Source organism: Hipposideros armiger, unplaced genomic scaffold (assembly GCF_001890085.2).
Source record: "Hipposideros armiger isolate ML-2016 unplaced genomic scaffold, ASM189008v1 scaffold_576, whole genome shotgun sequence".
Classification (NCBI taxonomy): Eukaryota; Metazoa; Chordata; class Mammalia; order Chiroptera; family Hipposideridae; genus Hipposideros; species Hipposideros armiger.
In genome coordinates this window covers 1,035,434-1,052,980 of record NW_017731926.1, presented here as the reverse complement: position 1 = coordinate 1,052,980, position 17,547 = coordinate 1,035,434, and the positions used below count along the sequence as shown (strand labels likewise).

The window sequence follows — 17,547 nt, the reverse complement described above, 5'->3', positions numbered from 1 at the left end:
GTGACAGGCTTCCAGAGCATTCACCTTAACAGGGTAAAATATTTTACCTTGTTTACCTTGAGGGAAGGGCGCTGTCCCAACCCCACCCCTCCAGCCTTCTAGTCTCACCTAAAGGGTAGGGGAGAAGCTGGGGAAAGTAACAGCTCTGAGAAATCCTTGTGAAAGGTCGCAGCCCAGAGTCACAGGCTAAGAACTTTGCAAAATTAATGACACCAAACCACTGACATAGAAAGCTCAGAGACTATCAAGCAAGAAAAATACCTACAAGGCTACCTTTAGGCATATCATATGCAAACTGCTGAAAATCAAAGATAGGGATCTTGAAAGAGGTTGGGGTGGGTGCAGTGGGGGAGGGAAAGCACCTTGCCTACAAGCATAAATATCACAGTGGGTTTCTCATCCAAATCAAGCAAACCAGAAGAGAACAGAGGGAAATATTTAAAGTGCTGGGGGAAAAACCTACCAGCCTAGAATTCTATGTCCAGTAAAATTATCCTTCAAAAATGAAGGAAGAATAAAGAATTTCCCAGACAAGCGAAGGAATAAATGAAGATAAAATAAAACCTTTCATTTTCCTTAACTCATCTAAACAATTGTTTTTAAAGTAGCAATAGCGTATTGGGTGATTACAATTTACAAATTAGTGAGATGAGAGCAATGCATAAGGGACGAGAAGGGGGAACTGGGAATACTGGTATAAGAGAGCCGCACTATACCTGAGTAATAAAGTGTTGCTTTAAGGTAGACAAAGACTGGTAAAAAACATACACTCTAGGGCAACCACTAAAGTTTTTTTTTTAAATAAATTTCATTAATATTCAAAGAAATGAGATAAAAGGCAATCATATAAAATGTTCAGTTAACACCAGAAAAGACAGAAAGGGGATAGGAATAAACAAAGAATAAATGTAAAAAACAGAAAAGTTACAAATATGGCAGCTATTAATTCAACTATATCAACAATCACTTTAAATGTGAATGGTCTAAATGCATCAATTAAACGGCAGACGTCAGAGTGGATTAAAAAGCATGTCTCAACTATATGATGTCTACAAGAAAGCTAAATATAAATAATAATCATGAATAATAAATATAAATAATCGGATAAGTTAAAAGAGATGGAGAAAGATATACCATGCTAACTCCAATCAAAACATAGCAGATAGCTATATTAATTTTAGAAACACAGTCTTTAAAACAAGGAAAACTGTCAGGAATAAAGAAGGGTATTACATACTGATAAATGGGTCATTTCTCCAAGAAGACACAACAATCCTTAATTAAGCCTAACAAGAGTATCAACCTACGTGAGGCAAAAACTTATAGAAGTAAAGGGGGAGACAAATCCACTACTAAAGACTTCAACAGCCCTCAAACAATAATTGATACATCAAGTGTGCAGGAAATCAATACAGATACAGTTTACTGAACAGTGCTATCAATCAACTAAATTATACAGTTGATATTTACAGACCATGACATCCAACAACAGAATACATACTCTCTTCAAACTCACACGGAACAGTCACCAAGACAGATCACATACAGGGCCATAAACACACCTTAACAAATTCCAAAGAACAGAAATTATACAAAGTATGCTCTCTAATCACAATGGAATTAAACAGGAACTGAGTAACAAAAGATAACTGGAAAAGCCCCAAATATTTGGAAATTAAACAACACACATCTGAAAAACACATGAGTCAAAGTGTCAAGAGAAATTTAAAAACATTTGAACTAAATGAAAATACAACTTATTCAAATGTACAAAATGCAGTGAAAGGTGTTCTTTGAGGGAAATTTGTAGCACTAAATGCAAATACTACAGAAGAAAGATCTAAAAATAACCTGAACGTCTACCTAAGGAAAAGAGAGAAAGAAGAGGAGCAATTTAAGCTTAAAGGAAGCAGAAGGAAAGAAATAACAAATCAGGGCAACAAATCAATGAAGTTGAAAACAGGAAAACAACAGAAAATCAAGAAAACCAAACCCTGGGTCTTTGAAAAGACTGACAATATTAGTTTCAATCTCACTAGAATATGACTGGTGTCCCTGCCTTGAATTCATCTTCCTTAGAGGTCCTCAGTTTTCTTTTGAAAAACAAAGCAGCTATCACATCACTCCTCTGATTTAAAACCTCTGTTAATTCCCTGTTGCCCAAGAATGAATTGAAGCATCTTAATCTAATATCTAAGTTCTTAGACACTTGGCTCCATTTATATTTGCAGAGCCTCCTCTCTTGGTAAGCCACCAGTTTCACTAAATTCTGCTACACTGAAAGTATCTCCCAGACTTGTTGGCTTCTTTCCCCCGCTGTGTATTTGTATATGTTTCTCTGCCAAGGATGCCTCCTTCCTCTGCTTCTTCTAGTGGCTAAGCTCTTAGGTCATCTTCTCAGGGAAGTCTTTCCCGAACCTCCAGGCAGAGTTTGTTGCCCCACTTTTACCCCAACATGGTACTTTATAGTCCTTTACAGAATATTCAGCACTAAGAGAGACAGTGTGCATAGTGGTTACAGAGGCTCTGCAATGAATCGCCTGAGTTCAAATCCCAGCTGTACCGCGTGCCAGCTGCTTAACTTGAGTAGTTCAGTTACCATCTTTGTGCATCAGATTCCTCGTATGTAAAGACAGTAACCACCGGAGCATACCTCTTTGTGCTGTTGTGTAACTTACCACGAGTCATGGAAAGCACTTGGGGTAATACCTAGCCCAGGTGCTCAGTAAGGGACAGCTATCATCACTGTTATTCTACTGTAACGAACCTATACTAATAAGTGGTTATTTACTCCCCTTTAGCTTATAATTTCCTGTGGTGGCAACCAAATCTTATTTAACTTCGTATCCCTAGTTTATAGTAGGTGATGGGGGAATGAATGTTAAAAAGACTTACATACGGTCATGTACTTAGTATATGTTAGCATTGGATTTTATGTCCAGGCATTTTGAGTTCTGGATCTGCTAGTTTTACTATCCCTCACAAAAATTTACATATTACATATAACACTTTAAAAAACTTAACAATTTATAATACTAGTTCTCATCTTACAAAAAGTTCTCATAGTTTGTAAACATCGAATTTCTTAAACATCTCCAGAAAAAAAATCACATTCACAACGACTTATCCTAAATTGAAAAGTTACCAACTTGCTTAAATAAAGATAATTTCTTTCTGTTTAGCAACCAGTATCTCTCATCAAACTATGGATTCCCTGAAAGCAGGCTGTGCTCTCCAAATCCTCAACACCTAGCTGAGGACTCAGTACACGGTAGAAATGAATGAACGAACGTAGCAGTGATTCCCATAGCTTTAAGGGAAAGCGCACATTTCAAGGCTCTTCGTTACCTGGCCCATGCCCACATCCAACCCCATTCACCTCCTACCTTTCCATTTTACTCCACCCACTCCTGTGGGTCTCCCTGCTGTGCCCTCCCATTTCTGGGTCTTCACACACCTGGAACACTCTCCTGGGGAGGCCCTTCCTTCCAGCAATTCTAGCTTAGCTGATTGCTACTAATCAGCTTTTTAATTTTATTTAATTTTATTTATTTTTTTTAAGATGAGCCATCCTGCCACCTGTTGGCAGCTCAGCGACTGCTCAGCTTGGGCCGGGACTCGAACTGCTGTTGCTCAGAGCTCACACTCTTGAGCGAGCTCTTAACCAACTGAGCCACTTGGCCGGCCTTTAGCTTTTAATCTCAGCTCACTGTCCCTCTCCTAGAAAGCCTTCCCAGATCCCCCAGTTTGAGAGATCTGTCTCCTTCTTTGTTGCCATACAATCCTGTTCCTGTCTTTATCACAGCATTTCTCACACTGTTATGTTACTGTTATTTTGTCTTTTTCCAACCCTGGAAAAATAATATAAGATTATGGAAGGCAAAGATCATGTCCTATCCAACTTTCTCCACAATATCTAACACAGTACATAGTACAGTCCCTGACAAATGAGAGACAATAAATGATAAAGAAGTAAAAAGCATTCAATAAAGATGATGAATGAATTAGAGGCAGCTTGAGCCAAAGATAAGTTATGGTGATTTAAAATAGACCAAAGATGGGGGAGAATTTTCTCGGAATTCCTTACATGTTTATTTTAAAACAACAAGGCGTGGAAGACAACTTTGCTCTTTATGGTTTAAATTCAGTTTCTTACTTGAAAAGGTAACCATTTTTGTTTGGAGGTGTGGTAGCCCATAGTGTATTTTTTTTTTAAGTATTCAATTAAAACTAGTATAAATTCAGAAATTAAAAACTATGAATGTGAAGGCAGGGGCAGAAAAGGAAAAACGTAACTACTTAATAGTTAGATTTGGTTGGTAAACAGATGATGACAAAACAAAAGGCAACAAGCCAGGATCCTCCACAGAGAATTGCTGCGTCAACAACATACTGAGGACAAGGACAACCAAGAGGAAGTCAGTTTACCAGTATCAACAACCAGTCATTACTGAATGAGCAGGAATATTTGCTGTGACGGGAAAGTGGTGAAAAGAAAATGACAAATGCAAGAGATTGTTCAGAATTATATTGGTAAAACCTCATAAATAAGAAAAGTATTAAAATAATGACAGCAACAAAAATAACACTGGTAAAGTAAACGTTGGTGTCTTCACAGGCTGATTACACAGTAATGAAGGTTTTTATTGTGAATTCTTAAAACGTTATTTTTCTCAAAATATCAAATGTCATATGTTCAGATCAATTTTGCTCTACCAATTAGTTATAAGTTTATATACACGTAATGAAGCTAACATGGTTCAAAACACTTTTTAAAATTCCTCTTTAAAGACTGCTTTCAGAGCATTTTATAAGCTACAGCTAAAAATCAGTGTCATCATATATCAGGTTTTACCAAAAATGGAATTACCCCGCTTGCTCATTTCTCTTTACTTCCATACTTCCTCCAAATGACTTCTGCCTATTACTAAATATCAAATTCTTTCAAAACATTGAAAATTCATCACTAATAATCAAAAGAATGCATTGCAGACTCTGCAGCTGATGATGGGAAAAAATTCTAAACAGATTCTGTGCAATGACATTGTTGAAATTTAATTCCTTAAGTGTCTACTATACACAAGGCACTGGGGGAGAACCAACTCGTTTTTACCCCCGCCATGGTGTGGCGATTTCATTTTTCCAGAATTCCAAACAGATCAGTACACAACTTCCCTTAAAAGGGACATGATTACTGGGATAGAGTCAAAACCCTTTTCAAGGCATATAAGTCTCCTAAAATAATCTGCTATACATCTAATTTGTAACACCTATAATGAACAAAAAAGCATTAGATACAAAATATGGAAAGAATAGTTACAAATCAATGAGAGAAAGGCCAACCATCCAATAGAAAAATGGACAAAAGACAAATAAGAGTTTCACAGAAAAGGGAAACCAATGAACACCACGAATATGTGAAAGGCTGCACAATTTCATTAGTAATGAAGGAAATGAAAATGATTATATAATTTTCTGACAACTCTTTGCTCTCTGTTGCAAGGATGTTTGGTCATTTATCTGTAATGTCTGTGCCATTGCCTATCACCCATGCGCCACAAATCCACATACACTCACTCTCATCACCTAGAAAAACATCCACTAAATATCCACATCAAGCCTCTCCACCAGGGTCACACTAACAGTCAGCAGCCAATAACCTAGTCTGATCCCATCTGGAGCTATTTCTCAACCTAGCACAAGTAATGGCAAAAACATCTTAGAACTTACAGAGGGCATCCCCAGGAAGCAGGCAGCTCCACTATCATTCCTCGAAAAGGAACCTAGTGTGAGGTTAGTGACCTATGTTTTTGGGGTTTTTTTTTCAAAGTTCTAGAATATCTTTTATTTATTTATTTATTTATTTATTTATTTTTTAAGATTTTATTGGGGGATTGGGGCTGGTGAACAGTGCTGGGAAATCCTTTATATTCAACTTTTTAGTGTTTGTCACAGTGCTTGACATACTGAAGATGATTAATAAATGTATTCTGTTTGGCTGGCTGGCTGGATAGTTGGAAGGATAGAGTATGGCAGAAAAGCCTTCTGTTGACACCTTACTTATTAGCTTTTCATAAATTCCGCTATCCAATTTATTTATAAATACTCTTTATTCACTTAATAGAATTACATGAATGAAAACAATTAGGAAACTTATAAAATCCTTGAAGAAACATACTTTGAAATATAAAGGTGGTACTGTGTGAATCTTAAGGACAAAAAAATACTTGTTACTGGATATAACCTTTTGCTAATCGGAGTATTATTGTTTTCCTGGTAATTTTTGCATTAGATATTCTGCAAATGAAATATGAAAATGTATTTACATTCTCACTGCTGAGTGGTACATTCTCACTAATGGGGTGGAGGGATGGGTATTGAAGAGTGAAGGGTGGAAGGAGAGGAGAAGACAAATAAGAAAACTACATTTCTCTATCTTTCCACCATACCAAAACATAAGAACGATTACCATAAATAGCCATGTCCTAATTACATCATTTCACTGTTGGTCACATGTAGCCTATTTTTAAAAATGCCTTTGGGGAAGAATGAGACAAGAAATGCTATTCTTATCAGTTAGCTATTTAATACATTTTATAAATCCATCTGAAATATTGACAATAATGTTTTAAATATATTACCTTTTATTCTGGGGAAGTAAATTACTAAAGTGAATAACTTTCAAAATACAACTCTGTTTACCATATTTTTCTTGTAACAGTCTCATCCTCGCCTCAGAAGGAATGCCACATAATAAAATATATAAAATATTACCTTGAATAAATTGGCATACTGGCAGTGGGAAGATAACTGTTTCCTAGATTTATTTATTTATTTTTTAAACATTCTATAATAAAGCCTCACTCATCATTTTGGAGGAAATCTAAAAAAGCATTGACTTATTCTAGGACTGAGGATCGAGCACACCTAACTGTTATTCTCATTCTGCTTGTCTCTTTTTACATTTTTTTAAAAATTAAAGTTTACTGGAGTGAGAATTGTTAGCAAACTTACATAGATTTCAGGTGTACAATCCTATAATATATCTATACATCACATTGTGTGTTCACCACCCAGAGTCAGTTCTCTTTCCATCACCATATATTTGATCCCCTTTACCCTCATCTACTAACCCCTCTGCCCCTTAACTCGCTGGTAACCACTAAACTATTGTCTGTGTCTATGAGTTTTGTTTTTTGTTTTTCTTGTTCTTTTGTTGTTTTCAGTTTTATATACCACATATCAGTGAGATCATATGGTTCTCTACTTTTTCTGTCTGACTTATTTCACTTAGCATTATAATCTCAAGATCCATCCACGTTGTAGCAAATGGCACCATTTCATCTTTACATTTAACACCTTAGCTAGAGCTGGGACAAAGGTGAAGGCTATACAACTGAAATCTAGTTCAAATATTTGCTTACAGGGTGAGTATTTGGAGGTTAAAATTAAATACATAACCTATTTATTTTATTTCAAATTTCTAGGTTTTGGAATCTAATTGCTTAAATAAAAAATATTAAGCTATAAGAAATTTTTCCATAGATGAAGGTTATAAGTTTTCATTTTGTTACCTAACTTCCTCGTAGAAAGTGCACATACATTCTAAAAATTACAATTTAGAAGCTGATGTTGAATAATAGTGTATGTCAACTACAATTATATATACATATAGTCACGGGACATGGAGTAGAGAGTGGGAATGGAGTCAGTGGAATTGTAATAGATAAGTATGATATCGGGGGTGGGAGGGCAGTGGATTGGGGAGGGGGGTTGTTTCTGTATGAGGGGTGAAAAGGATAACTATTGCATTGTTCTGTACACCTGAAACTAATAATAAAAAATAAATAAAATTAAATAAAAAGAAAAAATTACAATTTGGATTGAGCAAAATTTTCTAGGTAGAGAATAGCAGTATGCAAAGAGGCAGGATTCAAAAAAACATAGATTACTTTTCAGTTTTATTTTTCTTTTTTGTAATTACACGAAATGAAGATATGCTATGGTCAAAACAGGCATTCTAAGTCATTTTAGTTCATTACGGTTTATGCGTACATTTATGTTCCTGGTAGAATCTATACTAATTCATTCAAAAGTTCTGAGAATTACACCAATTTTGATTATTTGAAATATTTGCACTTGTTTTTCAAAGTAACCTGTTTCTACAATGAAACTTGCTACTATTTATCGGGATTTCCCCCCCCCTAAAAAACCTCCAACCTTCATTTACCATTATTTTTTGAATGATGTAAAAAATTTTACCATTTAGTATACTCTCAAACTCCAGACAACAACTCATTTAATTTCAAATCCAGATTTCTCATAAAAAGCAAAATTTAACATTTTAATGAAATGGAAAGAAAAGAGACCCATTAAGCAATTATATTTAATTATATTTAAAGAAATGGATTTAAAATTCTAATACAATTATATTTAAAGAAACTGATGAAGAGTTTCCATAAAAGATCATAATGGTTACCAGTTAAAGTATTAAACATAATGTAAATGTTCGTAAGGAAGATAAGTGTTAACAATGATCATGAAACTTTAAAATTAAATTATATAATAGCTAGATTTTTAAAAATAACCCTCTACCAAACCATGGCAATAAAACCAGTGGCTGGCTGGGGTGAGCCGAGTGGCTCAGTTGGTTAAGAGTTCGCTCAAGAGTGCGAGCTCTGAGCCAACAGCGGTTCGAGTCCCGGCCCGAGCTGAGCTGCCGCTGAGCTGCCAACAGGTGGCAGGGTGGCTCAGCTAAAAAAAAAAAACCAACCAAACAATCAAACAAACAAAAATAAAACCAGTGGCTGGCTGACATAAGAACAGACCAAGGTGCAGATGAGAGAGCTCAGAAACAGAGGCTCATGTGTGTACTGGGGATTTAACACATATATATGTGATAAAGGTCGCAGGAAATGGTGTGATGGTTATGTAGGTGGTATTGGGAAACTGATTCACCTTAAAAATTAAACAAATTAGACTCCTACCAAAACCCATAAAGGTGGGATCAAGATGGATTAAAGATCCCAAAATAAGAGGTAAAACTATGAAGTTAATAGAAAAAAAATAATATGATATCTTTATGAATCAGGTAAGAATTTCTTGAGAGTAAATCAAAATAGCTACCATATGTAAAAATAAAATGAATGTGATTCCATTAAAATCAACTATTTTGGCTCAGCAAAGAACATTGTAAACCAAGCAAACAGTGAAATGACACAATGAGAAAAGATACTTGAAATATCTAAAACCGCACCGATTGTAATTTAGAGTTTACAAGGAATTCCCAAATCAATAAGAAAAATATAGTAATCCCAATTAAAAAAAAAAAGAGGAAAGAGAAACGAACTAGCAACCGGAAAGCCATCTAACATATCAAGAGATGTTTTAATTTAGTGAGTAATCACAGAAATGCAGATTAAAATAAGGACATGCCACTTTACACCTGTTAGATTAGCAACAAACAGAATGCTGAAGAATAACCTGCATTCTTGGACATGTGGACAGGACCCACATACAGGGCTGTTGAGAAAACAGACTAGTAGAGAATCGGTAGGGCAAGTTTGCATTACTCAGAATCCTGCATTCTACTCGCCAGTATATATCCCAAAGAAATCCTTACCGGTAAGGACTTGTAAATTGATATTTCCTGTACCTTTACTTGTGGTAACTGGGGACTTGGAAGCTACTTAGAGGTCCATCATTGACCATCACTAAGAAAAGGAGTAAGTAAAACAGGGTTGATGCTCACTTATATATATTCATTTAAAAGTATGTATCACAGGGCTAGCCGAATGGCTCAGTTGGTTAACAGCTTGCTCAAGAGTGCGAGCTCTGAGCAACAGGGTCGCTGGTTCGATTCCCGGACCGAGCTGAGCTGCCGCTGAGCTGCCAACAGGTGGCAGGATGGCTCAGCTAAAAAAAAAAAAAAAAAAAAAGTATGTATCACATGAGCGAAAGGAACTGAGAAATAGGATGAAATATGTATCACAATACCATTTTTTGGAAATTAGAAATACATACACACAACACAAATATTTTGCAAGAACATAATGAAAGATAATACTAACTCCTTCAGAACTGTTGTGCCTATCCCTTCATTAAATTTATAGCTCTTAGGAAATAATTACTTTGTAATATTTTTTAATTTAATTAAACGAAGCCCAATAAATCACTGCCTTATATAAGAACTATATACTTACATTAGACAACTGAAATTACTTAAGTAACAGCCATTTCATTTCTTAAATTAGTGCCAAGTGAATCATTTAAATCAGATATGAGTAGATATTTTTTTCTAAAGTGATTCTTAGCTAGTTCTCAATCTTGCCTATTCATTCCTTTTAATCCTCTGACATTTAAAAATTCCCTTAAAGGAAACTATCTGTTTTTCAAGTAACAAGAAAAAAAACTTATTATATTAGTAGGAATATTTAGGTGAAAGTTTTTTATTTTTATTTTATTATTATTATTATTATTATTATTTTAAGATTTTTATTGGGGAATTGGGGAAGAGGAACAGTGTTGGGGAATTGGGGAGGGGGAATAGCCAAGCTGTTGTCCTTCAGTCTTAGTTGTGGAGGGCGCAGCTAGCTCAGCTCCAAGTCCAGTTGCCATCTGGCTGTCGTGGGCAGCTCATGGCCGCTCAGCTCACGGTGCTGTGTTTAAACTTAGTTGCGGGTGGGTGCAGCCCACCATCCCATGTGGGAGTCAAACCGGCAACCTTGTTGTTAGGAGCACGTGCTCTCACCAGCTGAGCCATCCTGCCACCTGTCGGCAGCTCTGCGGCATCTCAGTTGGGGCGCAGCTCACTGGTCCACGTGGGAATTGAACTGGCGACCCTGTTGCTCAGAGCTCGCGCTCCTAACCAAATGAGCCACTCAGCCGGCCCTAGGTGAAAGTTTTTTGTTTTTTTTTTTTTTAAATCATTTTTGACTGTTAGAATGGCACTAACAAAATAAAGTAGGAGAGATCTCTCCATCCTCTTGGGGAGGATGGAGTGACTGTCTTAACCAGTGATGGTAACTTGAAATGTATAACAAACCTTGAGGGAAACAGGACCTCGCTTAGAGAGGGGAGAGCCAGGCAAGTCCACTTGCCTCAGATCCAGAAAAATTTCCAGCATCAGAGAAAACGGGGGAAATAAAACTGGGTTCTTTTTTACATCAAAATAAATTGTGTAGCTTTTCATGATAAAATAAATCTGAGCTACTTCCAATCCTCAAACAAGCTTAGCCTTGGACTCAAACAACAAAAAATCACATTGGGAATACCAAGATAGTTTATTCTGGAGTCACCACAACTTTGGCATAATCTCCCATTCATTCTATGGCTATATAATAAAATTTATGGTTCAGAATGATGAACTTTGCACTCTATATTCTGAATCAAGAGTATATTACAAAGTGTCAGCCATTGTGCTAGGTTTTTGGGATACAGTGGTATATATCAACAACTAACTAGCACAGGTGGCCTTTACCAGTTGTTATGGAACAATAACTTTTTCAAGAGACACGCTATTTGATCTCACGGACCTTAGAGCCTGGGTGTACCCAGGCAATGTGTGTTATAGCAGGGAAGCACATGGCACTAGGGAAAAGTGCAGCAGGGAAACCTAATCTAGGTGCATGGTGGCAGAGCTACGGGGAGGAAGAGTGTCAGGGAAGAGAAGTACATTTTTAAAAGATTTTCAACAATAAAAAAAACAAACAAATGGATTTCACTGGCCCATCAAATAGATTTCACTGGCCCATCAACAGACTATCACAGCCAATCAGGTTTTTGCAGCTTTGTTCTCTGCATATGCTAATTCTCCACACGCAAACCTTTCTACACCTTGGACTGTAATCAGTATTTCCAAGTGGAAACCACCAGCCATTCTGCCCTTGAATCATTTTAAGAGTCTAAAGGGACAGCATCAGCAATTAGTAGCTAGGGCTGGAGTTAATCCCTGAGGAACTCTTGTTTCCTGCCTCTGTGTCAGTTTGTGTCGTAGAAATAGACACTTAAGATCTATAGCCAAGGAGAATGCTAAGTATGTTCACATAAATTTATTCATTTATTTCCTACCACAAAATGGTATAATACCAACATTATAAATGAAGGAACTGAAGTTCGGAAAGGTTAAAACAATTAGCTAAAAAGAACTAATAACTACGATTAGCTGAAATTTGAATTCAAGATACATACCTCCAAGTCCAGTGCTCTTTATGAAATAATGTTATTTATGAAAGCAAGTATAATTTTATTTCTAGTCATTCCTAGCAATGATAGTACTATTTGTTCTTCCCTAAAACAATTGGACAAAATTATTACAAGTATTTTTGTCCCCGAGAAGTTAAAAACACACAAAACCATGTTTACTTTGTGTATCTTCCACCAGGGGTGTAACCAGACTGGCAACAAGAAATATGATTCATGAGTAATATCTTGGCAGAGAATTTAGTATCACTAGATACATCTGACACAGAGGGAAGGGTTACACACACCTAACAACATTTTCTTTTCCCTTCAGTTTCCTGTTCCCTTTAGTTGAAGTCTCCCCCAATCCTCAAGTCATGCACCCAGCCACATAACCCTAAATACGGAATAATATTCTGAATATAAGGAAATAATTTCCTGGTAGAATTCATCAAAGAAAAATACAAATAAAAAATATTATTAGCATTTAAATACAACAATGTATCATGTAATTTCACATATTCGGAGCAAATTTTTTCATTAGAAAAAAGAGGAAAAAAAATTCAGAAAAATATTATTCCAACATCAAGAGAAACTATTTATCTTATTCTCCTGTGAATAAAATAATATACTTTTATAAAATGATGAGTTTTGAGTTAAAAACCCAGGCATTGTTATTACTTTGTTATGTTTCTTCTTTCTCTCTTTAAACTCTGATTTTGTGCTTTTATTTATTTTTTTCCAAGGCCTAGCATTGAAAATATTTAGACTTAACCTGAAACCGTTAGGATATTATGACTAAGGATCTAAATTAAAAATATCCTTTCACCAAAATATTCTCACAGGAAATGTTTCCCTGAGTCCCTATCTGATTGGCCTGATTTAGCATACATATTCTGCTACTTTCAAATAAAAAAAATCTCTATTCCTTGCAAGGTTACTAGAAGCACATTTTTATTCCCTGATATGAATATTTTGCTAGAAGCTTATACATGTGTTCCTCATAAAACATAAACAATATTAATCCTAAAATTTCTAGTCTTTTACCTAAGAAAGTAGTAAATTATACAGTGTTGCATATTCACAGACCTTTTGCATTAAGTATGAATCAATATCATACAAAAAAATATAGAAGATAAAATCTGTTAGTCTGCTTTTACAGAAGAAGAAATGAAGCTAAGAGATAACTTCTGTAAAGGCAATGAGAACTGAATTAGGATGTTTAAATTTTCTCAATATGTGTGTACATTTTCTGGTTGGATTCTTAAAAATACTGCATTATATAGACAAGCAACAAACTAGCAAGAGTAGAGGGTGGTAGTGAAAGGGCTCTGGAGTCAGGCAGATGTGGGTTTCAAACTCTTTCCTTCACTCACACTCTGTGTGACCTCATAAATAAAACTAACCTAAGCCACATTTTCCTTAACTGTAAAATGGACATAGTTATGGTCTTGGCTTTATAAAGAAAAGAATGTCAGAATACATGTGATACAACTATCACCTACGTTATTACATGATCAGTGGTTCTATGACTCTGGATTAGAAAAAAAATTTTAATGAACAAAGTTAGAGACTACCTATTTCAAATTCTGATAGCCAGTGTATGATAAATATGGTGGGGACTGGGGCCCGAATCCATTCCCCTGCTTCTGTCATGTGCCATCAGACATTACAGAGGTTATAAAGCAAATGGCAGGGTTTCCACACTCCCAAACAAGCAGATAGCAGCTTGCTGCCATTTAGGTTCAACCAATCAAGTTACTTGCCCAAGTTTTGAAAGGCAGAAGTGAAGCACAGACCACATCTTGCTGACATTTACACTTTTTAGCTGCAGTGTTAACAGAGACCTCAGTAGCCAGTAATTACCCTCCTTGTGGCTGGGAGGCAGCAAGTGACACATCCACTGGGTAAGTCACAAAACAGGCTGTGGCTGTAGCGCTAGAACAAGCATCTATAGAGGGTAGCTTCCTGAAATGGCACTGAGAGTGTGTAGTCTACAGCAAGGATGGGCAAACTTTTCCTTTAAGGGCCAGATAATAAACATTATACCATGCGGTTTCCGCTGCCACTGTAGTGTGGAAGCAAACACACACCACAGGTAAATAAGTAAGAGTGTTATAATACAATTTTATGTATGGACACAGGAATTTGAATTTCATATAATTTTAGGTGCCACAAAACACTATTCTTTTGATTTTCTTTAACCATCTAAAAAACAAAAAATCATTCTTAACTGGAGGGACACAACTGAACAGTTTCGGCCTGATTTCGCTTGCAGGCCAGTTGGCTAGTCCCCACTACTGTATCCTGATCACAGAGAAAGCAGCAACTCTCCGAAAGGCCCAGCTCTGCGGTCCAGTCCTGGGAGATGTTTGTAAAAGGTCAACTGTAAGCCCCAAACTTGTTTTTTCTGCAGTTTCCTTCCCTCTGTAAGCCATGAATATGCTGTACTAAGTATCTTCCTGCTTAAACCGGCTAGTATGAATTCTGTCTTCTACAACTAAATCCTGATTTACAGTGCTATTACACATTCTTTAATACCAACTATCCAGTGTTCAAATGTCAATTATTTCATAATGTCATTATTTTTTAGTTATTTTATACGAATTAGGATCAAAATAAGGACCAGTTATTGCTATTAGTTAACAATCTCTCTTAAGCCTCTCAACGTGGCTCTCCCAGTTTACAGAGCACAGGAATTAATTCTGGGTTGCCTACTAGAAGGGCTGTGTGTTCATTTGTTTGCTTAATAACCTATTCAACAATATTCAATAATTAACAATATTTATTAAGCAGCCAATATGTACCAGGCAGTGTTCTAGGTGGAACAGGAACATAGAGGGGGAATAGAAACCTGCTAAGTCGGTGTCCTTTGGAGCTCAGATTCTAGAAGGGAGAGACCAAAAATAAACAAAGAAATCAATACATCAGTCTGATGGTAAATAAGCTTTGAAAATAGGATGTTCCCAGGGTTGCTATTGGCGTCTACACAGTCAGGAATGCATTTCTAAGATGTGAACATCAGAACAGAAATCTGAACGAATGTGGGAGCAAACCATAAAAATTTCTAGGAGAAGTATTTTCCAGGCTGGGGGATAAGCAAAATCAGAGGCTCGAGGTAAGAATGTGCTTAAGCATGGTTGAAGAATTGTAATGAAGCCAGTGTGGCCGAAGTACAGAGAGACGCGAAAGTGTTAAGCTGCCGATTGTCTGCACTGTGATGCAGTGTTTACTTCTTTTCAGCTGCTCTGCATAAACTGATGCCAAGGGGGCAGCTCTACACTACCTCCTCCACTGCTGCTTCATGCCACTGTTTTCTGAAAAAAAGGTGCATCTGTGTCTTTCCCTGCAGCCTCTCCTTGCCTGCCACTCTGTAGTCCCCATGCCACCTAATTTGGGAGAGCTCTGTGCCGTGTTTAATATGTTTGCACACTTCCCCAAATTTGTTCTAAAGTTCACAGTGTCTGGCAGCTATTCTTGCAGTCCAAGGTTTAGGTTGTGGTTTTCTCATTTCACTCAAGTTAAAAGATTTCTTCCCTATTCTTTATTCTTTTAGTTATGTTGAGTAAGCATTTCAGAGGAAAATCAAATACAGGTGCTTTTACTCAACTATCTTTAAATGGAATTCCTTTATCTTTTCTACTGTAGTTAAATTTAGACACCCATTAAGAATACCTACATCTATATAGATGGATAGAACTTAAATTTGCAACCCCTACACTTACTATTTCAATCAACAGATTGTTCTATTTGAAAATCTGAGAAATTACAGACCTCTGAGATCTATAAACTGATAACTTTAGTTTCAAAAACAGTGTCATAGAATCAGTTTAAAATGCATATTATAGTTTCTAAAAGGAATATAAAATTAGAGACTACAGTAAATTTCTACCATGATACTTATATTTAAGCCCAGAAATAATAAAAGGCAAACAGGTATCAATATACAAATGAATATGCAGTGAAAAGAAAATAAGTAAACCATCGAAACAACAGAAATTATATATTAAATACAGCATTATTACTTCAAGAACATAAGCTCTGGTTATGGTAATAAAGGCTTACTTTAGTTTGTGCTTTAAATAAGAGTCAAAATGTCTTGTATTTACTATGTAAAGACACTCACGGAAGAGGACTTCCAGAACTGCTTCAGAAAAACGTCAAGAATGATGGGATAAGTGTGTTCGAAGCAAGGGGGAGACTAATGGCAATGCGTCTTTACAGTCAAGTTTTTTTTAATTTAAACATTCACCATATTTTCTTTATCACACCTAGTGTGTAAGTGCTATAATAAACAATAATAAGTAAACAGGATGTTATGAGAACACAGAGGAAGAAGCATTTAACTATCAATAGAGAAGGTAACATTTGAACTAAGTCTTGAAAAATGAACAGGAGTTCATTCAGCTGACAATGGGCAATACCTTATTTCTAGCAAACAGATTGTATGTATACAGAAGAAAAGGCACAAGATATGCTGCTGGGCCCTGATAGTAGTTTGGAGCACAGGGTAAATGTGGGAAAAAGCTGGAGATGAGGCTCACATAGAATCCGTCGCCATGGGCAGATCATAAAAGGCCTTACTAGGGTAACAATAAACTCCTATGAAGCAGGAGAGTAATATATGTTGAGAAAATATTTCTAAACGTAGTGTGAAGTGTGGAATGGATATTTTAATGATTCTTCAGTGATAAAGGCAGTACCAGTAGAGGTAGGGATGATGAGCAATGGTATAGAATATGAGAAATGTCAACAATATAGGATTAACAGTCTGGGAATGGGCGTTTTTCAGAATCAGATGGAACAGATGAGGAAGACTAAGATTTCCAGCCTGAGCGACTGGAACAGCGGTAATGCCACATTAACTAAATTAGGAAACAGAGTAAAGGAATAAGAACTAACGAGAAAGACAAAAGGAGACAAATTTGGCCATGGTGAAATAAATGGGGCCATGATAAAATGTAAAGCAAAACAAAAATCCAGCACTTGGACTCAGGAGAGAAAAAAGCAGATGTGTACACCTAAACAACACATCCAAAACAAAATGTAATAATAAGCAGAGATCTTCAATTTCAGTGCCTATGAGGTTGTTTTCTATTTTCCAAATAGGAAAAAGTTATAAGAATATTTGTAAAACTTTTTTTAAAAGGCATTTTTAGCTACTGAAAAAGTTTTTGCATAGGGTTAAAAAAAAATACTTACAGGAATATACAGTAAAAATAAACATCCCACCACTGGGCACCAGTTGGCCTCCCCAGAGTCAATCACTGATACTAATTTCTTGGACACCTTTGCAAAGATGTTATATGTATATAAGCATACAGATATACACATAATATGCAAGCTCATTTATTGACAATAGTTTTT

The 17,547-nt window shown here is 36.1% G+C and overlaps 1 protein-coding gene across 7 annotated transcripts in view; it reads right to left on the bottom strand.

Annotated features, from left to right (window-relative positions):
• WDFY3 (WD repeat and FYVE domain containing 3) overlaps positions 1 to 17,547 on the bottom strand; it is a 240,176-nt gene that overhangs the window by 181,478 nt on the left and 41,151 nt on the right. The window contains exon 1 of one of the 7 annotated variants that reach the window (XM_019624067.1): positions 14,988 to 15,006. The exons of the other annotated variants lie outside the window; for them this stretch is intronic. The gene's annotated coding sequence lies outside the window, so the exon portion shown is untranslated. Of the gene's footprint in view, positions 1 to 14,987; positions 15,007 to 17,547 lie in introns of those variants that run through there. 7 annotated transcript variants of the gene reach the window in all.